This window comes from Carlito syrichta, unplaced genomic scaffold, assembly GCF_000164805.1.
Source record: "Carlito syrichta isolate Samal-C Ts95f unplaced genomic scaffold, Tarsius_syrichta-2.0.1 Scaffold307711, whole genome shotgun sequence".
Lineage (NCBI taxonomy): Eukaryota > Metazoa > Chordata > Mammalia > Primates > Tarsiidae > Carlito > Carlito syrichta.
Window position 1 is genome coordinate 356,135 of NW_007251807.1, and position 12,446 is coordinate 368,580.

Consider the following 12,446-nt stretch of genomic DNA (forward strand, 5'->3'; position numbering starts at 1 on the left):
TCGATCACTGAGGCAAAAAAAATCAACAAAGAGATCTGGAAACTCAACTTGATCCTTGACCAAATGGGCTTAGTAGATACCTACAGAACACTTCATGAAACAGCCACAGAGTATACATTTGGCTCATCACCGTATGGAACATACTCCAAGATCGATCACATCCTTGGTCATAAATCAAGCATAAACAAATTTCACAAGATTGAAATACTGCCATGTACCTTCTCAGACAACAGTGGAATAAAAATAAATGTCACCACCAACAAAATCCCTCCAAAACCCACAAAGAAATGGACACTAAACAGCATGATGCTGAACAACTCCTGGATCAACACAGAAAACAATACAGAAATTAAAAGATTCCTGGAATCAAATGAAAACAAAAAAATCTTACCAAAACCTCTGGGATATCATGAAAACAGTACTGAGAGGGGAATTTATATCTCCATGAATACACATCAAGGAAATAGAAAGAGAACAAGTTAACAGCCTAACAAATCACATAAGGCAGCTGGAAAGGTAAGACCACCAAAACCCTAACTTCAGCAGAAGAATCCAGATCATCAAAGTAAAAGCCCAAATATGGAACATAGACGACAAAAAAAAAACATAGAAAAAATAAATGAAACCAAGAGCTGGTTCTTTGAAAGTATAAACAAGATGGACAAACCTCTAGACAGATTGACCAAGAAAAAGAGAGAAAAGGCCCAAATAAACATAATCAGAAGCACAAAAGATCAAGTCACAACTAACCCTGATCTGAAAGAAGGCAGGAGTTGTGATCTTAATATCAGACAAAACAGCCTTTAAGCTATCAAAAAATTTAAAAGGTAAGGATACGGTAGAGGGCTTTTAGAAAGTGCTTCAAAACATATATTACAATTAAAATGTCCCAGTTTGTTAATGCAAAATGCATTAACAAATGATTATCAGAGATTACTAGGCAAACCTGTATGGAAACAAACTCGATAACCTAAATGAAATGGAGGACTTTCTGATATCACAAAACCTCCCAAGGCTGAAACAAAAAGAAATTGAGATCCTACATAGACCAATAACAACTTGGGAAAATGAAAACTACAAAAGACTACTCAAAGAAGTCAAAGATGATACAAACAAATGGAAAAATATTCCATGCTCATGGGTTGGAAGAATCAACATTGCTAAGATGTCCACCCTGCCAAAGGCAATCTACAGATTCAACGCTATCCCATTAAACTACCAACATCATTCTTCTCAGACCTGGAAACAGCAATACACAAATTCATATGGTAACATAAACAACCACAGATAGCCAAAACAATTCTTAGCAAAAGATAAAAAGTAGGAGGTATCATACTTCCAGAGTTTAAATATTATAAGGCTACAATAATCAAAACAACCTAGTATTGGTACAAGAACAGGCATACAGACCAATGGAACAGGTTAGAGATTCTGCAAGAAAAACCTCAATTTCTCAACCAACTCATCTTTGACAAAACCTCCAGCAGCAACCACTGGGGAGAGGAGAACTATTCAGTAAATGATCCCGGGAAAACTGGCTGACCATGTGCAGAAGAATGAAACAGGACCTCTACCTATAATCATACATAAAAATAAGCTCTAAATGGATCAAAGACCTAAATGTAAAATCTCAAATGTTAAGAACCTTAGAAAATGCAGGAGATACCCTTATGGAAATCAGAATGGGCAACCAATTCCTGTTTAAAACCCCAAAAGCCCATGCCATAAGAGATAAAATTGACAAATGGGACCAAACTGAAAAGCTTCTACAAAGCAAAGGGAAACCATCAAGAGAGCAGGGAGAGAGCCCAATGAATGAGAAAAAATATTTGCCAACTGCATATCTGACAAAGGCCTAACATTCAGGATCTACAAGGAACTCAAACATGCCGAAATGTAAAAAACAGCTTCTTTAAAAAGTGGACAAGAGACATTAATAGACACTTCTCAAAAGAAGACATATAAGCAGCCAACAGACACATGAAAAAATGCTCTGCCTCACTCATCATCAGAGAAATGCAAGTCAAAACCACACTGAGATACCACCTAACCCCAGTAAGAATGACCATCATTAATAAAATAAAAGACAACAGATGCGGTGAGGATGTGGAGAAAAGGGAATGCTTCTACACTGTTGGTGGGAATGCAACTAGTTCAACCTCTATGGAAGACAGTGTGGCCATTCCTAAAAGCACTAGAAATTGACTTTCCATAGGACCCAGAAATCCTCCTTCTGGGAATATACCCGGAAGAATTTTAATCACTCTACAAAAAAGATCCCTGCACACACATGTTTATTGCAGCACTATTGACAATAGCAAAAACATGGAACCAACCATACTGCCCATTAAAACTGGACTGGATTTTTAAAAACATGTACATATACATGATGGAATATTATGCAGCCATAAGGAAAAGCAAAATTATGGACTCTACAGTAACTTGGATGAATTTAGCCTCTATAATACTCAGTGATTTATTACAGAAACAAATAACTGAGTACCACATGTTCTCACTCATAAGTGGACCCTTGAATATTTACCATAATATAATACAATAAGAAAGGAATTGGCAGTAGCTGGAAACTGCTGGGGGTGGGGGGCACATAATATCAATAAGGGTACCTGATCTCAAACCAGGTGAACTGGGGACCAAAGGGAGGTCCAAATTTACCTGTATGATGGTCACTTGTATACTTAATCCTGAATTGTACCCCACATCTTTAAAATTAAAAAAAAAAAATTAAAAAACAACTTACATGAGGCACCAATGGCAGTGGGTCAGTGAGGAAAGGGTCCATCCTTGTGGCCCTGATGGCAGGAAAGAAATCACAGTTTGGAGCAGTACAGCAAACAGTTTTATAGGCAAGCAAGTCAATTGATCAAATACCTATCCTGTGTTTACACTTTCATTGATTGCATGCAATGACTACATTACTTTCAGTTTTGCTTGGTCCCAGCCATGGTCAGAGGCTGCTCCCTAGGGGAGCACCAGAAAGAAGCCAGATATATGGGAAAAGAGGCAATGTCAGAAGAGTTACCACACACTCTGCTTGGGCCTTGCTGGATCCTTAGCTAACACCTGGAGGCTGCAATGCCTGGTGGAGAACACTGCATGTGTGTATGCCTCAGCAGGTGTTCAGGGAAGGGCTAGCATTTCAGTTTATTAAATAGAACTTATGAGCAGCCATTGGTTTGGACTGACCTCCTGCACTAGTCCCCATCTCTACAAAAAATACAAATCACTACTGGGAAGGCTGAGGCGGAAGGATCGCCGGAGCCCAGCAGGTCGAGGCTGCGGTGGCCGGGAGCGGCCACTGCACTCCAGTCTGGGCGACAGAGTGAGACTCCAACGCAAAAAAAAAAAAAACAAAAAAAAAACCTTTTTAGAAGACCTAGCAATGAGAAGCAGAGAAGGAAAAGCTGATGTAAACCATGAGGAACAAGCAGCTACTGCTCCTCCCACAGGCTACTCCAGGTATCCAAAGTGAAGCTCTCCAGTGCTTGAAGGCAGACCTCAGAGACTGACAGCCTGCAATTCAAGCAGACACAGTTCCAAATTTTAAGGGTGACTAGAAGCCTTTCAAGCACACTTCATCCACTTAAAAGAACCAAAATAGTGTGTAGTCAATCACACTTTGAATATACTATCCAAGAGGGAACATGGGAGTTCAACAGAAAAGCAATGGAAAACACCAAAAACCAGGAAGGAGAAGAAAAATAGGCAGCTTGCTTGGCCAGGACCAGCTAGGAACCAGGAGTGATTCTCCAGTATGGGTGAGGGGATGTGAGGGTCCTTCTAGTCTTCCACTATCTCAATGGGGAATTGTACATTCCAGGCCATGGAAAAGCACCTTGACCTTCCCAAGCCCTGAACCTAATTTAGGAAATGGATGGGTGACTGAGAAGCAATTGCTCCAGGGAGAGAACACAGCCTGGATTCCACACCCTTCCTGAGACCAAAGTGGCTACAGTAATATGCCATTCCCAAACCTAGCTTTTAACAGACTGTGCACGGCTCTGGGAACAAGCAGCACCAGCTGCAAGCATTAGGGAAACTTGGGATGCTGCTTGTGAACCCCAGGCATGTGTAAGGGATGGGTTCCCACAATCAGGACTGAGAAGCACAAGTGTTATGGACTGTAGCCACTGGCATTGGGAAAAAGATGCTGCCCCTGAGATTTGAGCTTGAAGCAAGCTGTTGTGAAAGCTTAGTCGTAAGCAAGGCAGAAGCTCCTGTGGCCAGAGCTGAGTTGTGGGATAAGTGCAAACTGCTGGGACTGGGGTATGAGAGGGTTGCAAGTTCCCTACCTGCTGGCCGAGGCTGTGGCTGCTGCAGCAGTCCTGACCCTCCCTGTGTTAGGCTTCAGCACAGGGGTGACTGCCCCTCACCCATGCATTCCACCAGGGGCCTGAGGATTGTCCTGCTCCAACATCATGACTAGTGCATGCACTTGCCCTTGGGGAACCTGGGTGCAAGCTTGCCTGGCCCCGATTCATCTGACTTTGCACCCCTCTCTGAGATTGAGTGTAAGTATGGAATATAGTGCCTTGGGGTTGTACAACCCAATCCACCACCTGGGATACCCAAGCATTTGTCCCAGGAGAGTGAAGTTGGACATAAAACCTACTACTAGTACCTCGGTTGGCTCCTACCTACAAGTGCCACCTGCTGACCTGGAGGCCAACCCGCACAGCCCACTGCAACCACTACCAACCCATGTTCACAGAGCTTGGGACTCAAGCATCTCAACACTGCTAGCACCATTGCCCACACCATGCTATTTGTCCAGGAGCTTGTGAGCCCACTTACCCACAGGTATACTGCTACTACAACCGGTATCTGTGAAAACCACCCAGATGCTCAAGAATCAACCTGCCTGGAACCTCCAGCATAGGCACCAGTGGACACCTCCTTTAGCTTACTACTGCCACCACCCTGAAGATGGACCCATCTGACATTCTAGTCCCCAGCACAACTTCAGCACAACTTCCACGAATAACTGCATCCTAACACACAAAGGAAAGCAGAGATACCAATAATCCTGTTTATAGCCAAAGAAATCATACAGAGACTTCACAACTGCCTGTACCCAGTAGCAAAGGCAAAGGGTCCTATCTCGCCAACATCATAGTTGCATCATCAGGAAAAAGTCTCCCCCAATAAAAGTAAATTCAAAAATAGGAACATGCAACTATTGTACCAGATGCACAGAAATCAACATGAAGACACAGAAAATATAAAAAAGCAAGGTAATATGACATCCCCAAAGGAACATAACAATTCTTCAGCAATAGATCTTGACCAAAATGAAATTCTCAAAATCCCAGATAAATAATTCAAAATGTTGATTTAAAAGAAGTTCAACTAATGAGATGCAAGAGAAATCTGAAAACCAATACAAAGAGCCCAGAAAAAAATTCAGATTATAAATGAGAAGTATACCAAGGAAATAGATATCTTAAAAACATACAGAAGTTCTGAAGTAAAATAATTCACTTAAAGAAATATAAGATACATTTGAAAGGTTCAACAATAGACTAGACCAAACAGAAGAAAGAATTTCAGAACTTGAAGACATCTATTGAAATAATCCAGCCAGATAAAAAATAAAATAAAAAAGAATGAACAAAGAACTTCAAGACACCTGGAACAACATAATGTGACTGAATTTACAATTATTGGCATCTCCAAGAGTGAAGAGAGATTAAAAGGTTTAGAAAGTCTATTTAACAAAATAATAGATTAAAAATTCCCAAGTTAGGCAAAATATTTAGAAGTACAGATGGAGGAGGCTCAACAATCCCCAGAGAAATACAATTCAAAAAGTACTTTGCCATGACACATTATCATTAGATGGTTTAAAGTCAAAGTGAAAGAGCAAATTCTAAAAACAGCAAGAGAAAAGCTTCTAGTCACCTATAAAGGAAATTCCATCAGAATAACAGTGGACTTCTCAGCAGAAAACTTACAGGTCAGAAGAGAATGCGATGATATAGTCAAAGTGCTAAAAGAAAAATACAATTCTATATCCTGTAAGATTAAGCTTCATAAATTAAGGAGAAATAGTCTTTTCAAGACAAGCAATTGCAAAAGGAATTTGTCACCACTAGAACTGCCCTACAAGAAATGCTTAAGGGAGTCCTAAACCTGGAAGCAAAAGGATGATATTAACCGTCATGAAAACACATTAAAGTATAAAACTCACAGGTAAAACAATCACACAAAGGAGAAAGAGAAAAAAATCAAATTTAGCACTATAGAATTTTACTAGACAACAATGACAAACATTCAGGGAAGAAGAAAGAAGTAAGGAAATTATAAAACAACTAGAAAACAACTAACAATATGACAGAAACAAAACTTTATATATCAATATTAACTTTGAATGTAAACTGATTAAATGATCAACTTATAAGAGATAAACTAGTATAATGAATTAAAAAAACATGATCCAGTATGCTGCTTACAAGAAACTTATCTTATCTGTAAAGACACATATGAAGGTGGACCCAAAAAACCTGGAAGTTACTTATAAAAAATTGTGTATTTATTCTTGTATGTTTAAACCTCAGTCACCTTCAAGGTATTCTCCATTGGATGCAATACACCTATCAAGATGCTTTTCCCCCTGCTCAGAACAGTTTTTGAACTCATCAATTTGGAAGCCTTTTAGTGCTTCTGCTGTTTTTCATTTCACTTCCATCTAGGCAAAATATTTCCCTTTGAGGAGAATCAAGGACAAAGATCAAATGATCATCTCAATGGATGCAGAAAAAGCATTTGATAAAATTCAGCAACCTTTCATGATAAAAATTCTAAAAAATAGTCATAGAAGGACCATATCTCAAAATAATAAAGATCATATATAACACATAGTTTACATCAAAATGAATGGGGAAAAGTTAATAGTATTTCCTGTAAGACTGGAACAAGACAAAAGGCAAGAGAAAAAAATAAAAGAGCAATAGGCAAGAGAAAAAAATAAAAGATCCAAATTGGAAAAGAAGAAGTCAAACTATGCCTGATTGTTGATGATCTTATGTCCAGAAAAACCTAAATACTTTACCAAAAGGCTCAGATCTGATAAATGAATTCAGTAAAATTGCAGGATACAAAATAAATGTACAAAAGTCAGTAGTTCTATACACCAACAGTAATTTAACTGAGAAGGAAATCAAGAAGGCAATTCAATTTACAATAGCTACAGAAAAAATTACTTAGAAATAAATTTAACCAAGGAAGTGAGAGATTTTTACAAGGAAAACTACAAAACACTAATGAAAGAAATTGTAGATGACACAAACAAATTGAAAAACATCCCATGCTTATGGATTAGAAGAATTAATATTGTTAAACTAATCATACTTCCCAAAGCAATCTACAGATTCAATGCAATTCCTGTCAAAATATCAATGTCATTTTTCCCAGAATTAGGAAAAAAATTCCTAAAATTCATATGGAACTAAAAAAGAGTTCAAATGGTCAAAGCAATCATGAGCAAAAATAACAAAATTGTAAGCATCACATTATCTGACTTTAAATTAGGTTACTATGCTGTACTAGTATGAAAACAGACATAGAAACCCAATGGAACAGAGTAAAGAACCCAGGAATAAAGTCGCGCATTTATAGTCAACTGAGTTTTGACAATGCCAACAAGAACATATAGTGGGAAAGGACACTCTCTCCAATAAATTGTGCTGGAAAAGTTGGATTACCAAAGCAGAAGAGTAAAACGAGGTATCTGTCTCTTGCTATATATACAAAATCAACTCAAGATGTATTAAAGACTTAATCATATAAATTCTAAAAGAAAATCTAGGGAGAACTCTTCTGGACTTCGGGTCTAGGCAAATAATTCATGACTAAGACCTTAAAAGCACAGGCAACAAAACAAAAAATAGACAAATGGGACTTAAACTAAAAAGCTTCTGTATAGCAAAATAAATAACTAGCAGAGTGAAAAGACAATCTGTAGAACAGGAGAAAATATTTTCACATTATTCATCCAACAAGGGATTAATATCCAGAATCTACAAGGACTCAAACTACTCAACAAAAAACCCACAAATATTTCCACTGAAATGTGGATAAAAGACACGAATAGACATTTTTCAAAAGAAGACATACAAACTGCCAACAGTTATATGAAAAAAATGCTCAATATCACTAAGCATCAGAGAAATGCAAATTAAAACCATAATGAGATATCACCTTACCCCAGTCAGAATGGTTATTATTAAAAGACGGAAAAAAAAAAAAAATTAACAAACGTTAGTGAAGATGGAGAAAAGGGAACTTTTTAATTCACTGTTGTTGTGAATATAAATTCATACAGCCACTATGGAAAACAGTATGGTGATTTCTCAAAGAACTAAAAAAGAACCACCAATTGATCCAGCAATCCCACTATTGGTATCTACCCAAAGCAAAAGAAATCAACATAACAAAAACATACCTGCCCTCATATGTTTATCATAGCATTTATTCACATTAGCAAAGATATGGAATCAGCTTAAGTGTTCCTCAACAGATGAATGGATAAAGAAAATGTGGTCTATATACATAACGAGATACTATTCAGCCATAAACAAAGAACAAAATCGTATCTTTTGAAGCACCATGGATATAACTGAAGATCATTATCTTTAGTGAAGCAAGCTAGGCACAGAAAGTCAAATAGTGCACATTCTCATAAGTGGGTGCTAAAAATGTGTACACCAGCATGTAGAGAGTGAAATGATAGAAATTGGAGACTCGGAAGAATTGGGGAGTGGGGGCAGATGATGAGAAATTACTTAATGGGTACAATGTATGTTAATCAAGTGATGGATACTCTAAAGGCCCTAACTTGACCACTATTCAATCTATACATGTAAGTAAATTGCACTTATACCCCATAAAATTGTACCAAAAAAATCGTTGTCTGGGGCATTGATGTTACCTGATATTGTGACTGCCATAAAAAGTACTGAGAGAAGTATAAAGCAACTGACATTGCATATACTCTTTTCAGTATCCCTGTCCAACAGATGATCACAAGCGTTGTGTCTTATATGGAATGGGTGGCACTACACCTTTAATATACTTCCACAAACCATGATCTAGGAAAAGTCCTGCTCCTATTAACATTTCGCTATATTGATGACTTTTTCATGGTAGGCTGACAAGCCTACCCAAAAAGAGCTGGATGCCGTGTTGACCCACATGCAGCAACATGGCTGGGCCATTAACACATAAAAAGTACCAAGACCTTGTACCCAAGTAGAATCCCTGGGAGTAAGCTGGAAGTGGGCAACACATCAGATTCCAGAGAAGTTAACTCCCAAACTATGGTCCTTCTCAATTCCAACAAATACAAAAGAGGCCAATTTGTGGGCCTCTTCTGCTAACGGCACTCTCACATTCTTTTCAATGAGATTCTGACTGCAACCATCTATTAAGTTACCAAAAAGACCTCTACCTTGGAGGAGGTCTCAACCAACAGGATGCCCTAGAGGCCCTCCAATGCCTTCCCAGGCCACTCTTTCCTTTGGCCCCTCTGAGCAACATTTAAGTTACAGTTTTCAGGGACATTTCTGTTCACCAGTAGATATCCATGGAGGAAGATCAGTGGACTGAATTGAGCTTTTGGAACCACAGCTTTCTAGAGTTGGATGAAAGGTACACACCCTTTGAAAATTAATTATTGGCCTTGGTGAATACTAAACACATGGTCATGATTACAAAATAGTGTTACAACCAGAAATACTAACCAAAAATAATGATTTAAAAAAACGCAACTTTTAGAGGAAGATATTAAATGCTTCCAACACAAAGAAATGATCAATGTTTGAGATTATGGATATGCTAATTACCCTGATCTGATCAGTATACATTATATGTAACAAAGCAATACTATGTACCCCATGAATATGTACAATTATTGTCAACTTTTAAAGTATGAAAAAAAAAATGTTTCTGAGGGGATCAGCTAGCAGGTGGAACAGGCAACTGCTTAGGAGGCCAATGCTTTCTGCAAGTGGTTCCCACAGGCCTATGTAGAGGTTGGTAGCCCCAGTGAATGCCAGTCAACTTCAAGAAAAAAGTAGAAATTACCTCCGACTGCAGTAAAGCAAAAATTCAGTGACTTCCCAGAATGCAAATCAGGGCATTCCCATTCAGGAAGGAGTTGGGATCTAAATATCAGTGTTATAGGCTGAAAAAAGGCCATTTTGGTTATATTAAAATAGTCATTTAGAAAAATCTTAAAAGCTTGTATTCTTTTGTAGCTGAGTTGGGTTAAATGTAAAAGCTGCCTGATTCAAAAGTGTACATTTTCCTACCCCGTTCCCTCCTAGCACAACCTTGCCCAATTCGCTGATCTTATTTAGTAAGCCATTCCTGGTGCTAAAGAAGAAACAGCCACCTAATAATTAGGAGAGCGGTCCAAGGCCTACAGAAGTGCATCTGAAAGCTTGGAGTGGGCATTGCCCACCTCCTCTCCATCTGTGAATACAAGGACATTGGTCTGTTATAGGTCAGAGCTCTGGGAATAAAATATTGTTACAATTATGTTTTAAAACAATTTAAAGTTATCATCTCAAATATTAAGAGTTTCCCTTCCTTCCAAATATTACAATTGTCTGCCCCTTGCTCTAAAAAAACATATTGTAAATTCCAAAATGTTATCTAAAATCTCAGCATGAACAGGAGACTTTGTGTCACATCAGTGGTCATCAAAAATTTGTAAATCTTAAATCATGCTAAAACCATGTAGACTTCAAACTCAGAGTGGGGGTTGAGCTATGAATTTTGGGCATAAATACTGGAATGAATTTGTGTTGCTCTGAGTGGGCTTTTTGGCAATGATGCTGACCCATCTTGCTATATCCTGGTTATAGAAATTAAACACTCTCCTTTCTTTCAGTCTCTGCCTTCCATATTTGTTAGGGTATGGATAGGGTGAGGGTGGAGGTGTGGATAGAGAGGCGAGGGGAGGTGCAGCACTGCTGGAGCCGGCATGCCGAAGCTGTGCACGGATAACTCAGAGATCCAAGTAATGCAAAGAAATGCAACACACAAAGAGGTGAAAAGGAAAAGATTTATTTAAGAAATGTTCACTTACCACAGACATTAAGTGGGCCTATACTCTAGATGAGTGTGGCCCCATAGCCCCCTCGAGTTCTGGCTTAAATCCTTGTCCTTGGGGATGTTGCAGTCAGGTAGACGTGACTGCTGTGACTTCCTTATCGACCACCTGCAAATGTTTTGGAGACCCTGTGACACACAGACCCATTAATGTCTGTCCATATTATCATAGCTCCAGAGAAGGGCATGACAAGGATTCTAGTGCTCCTGTACCGTCCCAAACAACATTCCTTAGAGCTAACGGAGTGTGCACTTCCCCTTATCTCCTATGCATTCCCAGTGGGTAGCTTCAGGGAATCCTTGGCTTCCCTGTAGATAGTGCCCAATCTACTGGAAGATGGAATCCCCACCTGCTCCCCCTGAGCAGTCATAACTTTTGTAATTACAAGTTTCCTGACTTCTACAATCGTTGCCCATGCATGAAGTTTTAGGCCTTATAAATTCCCTTTACTCTGGGCAAGCTTGATTGCCACTATGAGATACCTCTGGCATCAGGAAGCCTGTTTCTGAAAAGACAAAGTCGGCAAAGTTAATCTTTACCTAAAGTATGCATTTCTCCAAAACATAGCTTCAACTTTCTCATCATTGTGTCAGGGTTTAAGAACAAGAAAAAAAAAAAGGTTTCGTGCTTCCAGTCTGTTCTTTCAATATTTTAATTGGCTGTGAGGGAGAGCAGTCAGTTTATTGGATCAGGCTATAACACCACGGCCTTGATGAAGATGAGATCCTAGGGAATCTTTCAGAAATAGAATTGAAACAACTGGAAACTGTTCTGGATCATCTTGACCCTGAGAACACCTTCCTTCTTGCAGGGTTCTGGCAAAATAACTAGATATTAAAGTCTGTCATGGAGTCATTTTTATATCTGGAGGGGGAAGCATTGGAGCATAAAGACAGAAAAGACTATGTGCCCTAGTCCTTTTCCCACTGGAGGTAAAAAAGGGAAAGTATTTATCACCAAATGGAAAATTGAACACACTTTTACCAAAAAAAGTATCTCTTGATCTAGAGTTGGAAGAAGTTTTGGCAAGTGTTTCTGATACAAAACTGCTATCCCTGAGGTGCATAATTCGGTAAGAGACACACAGGTCTATTAATACAGTGGGAAGTAGTAATGGTGTTGGCCAAGACATTATTCAAATGTGGTAAAAGGCGAAAAGCCACCAAATCCAACCAACGTTAAAGAGCGTTTAAAGGAATGAAAGAAAACGATGCTTGTCTTGTTGAAGTTAATTTGAATAACAAATAATCATTCAATTCCAACCCTAAAAGATTTTGTGAAGCCTTTGAAAACCAAGACACATGTAACATAA

At 38.7% G+C, this 12,446-nt stretch overlaps 1 pseudogene; it reads left to right on the forward strand.

Annotated features, from left to right (window-relative positions):
- Window positions 1-11,005: 11,005 nt before the first annotated feature.
- LOC110596233 lies at window positions 11,006-12,446 on the forward strand (annotated as a pseudogene).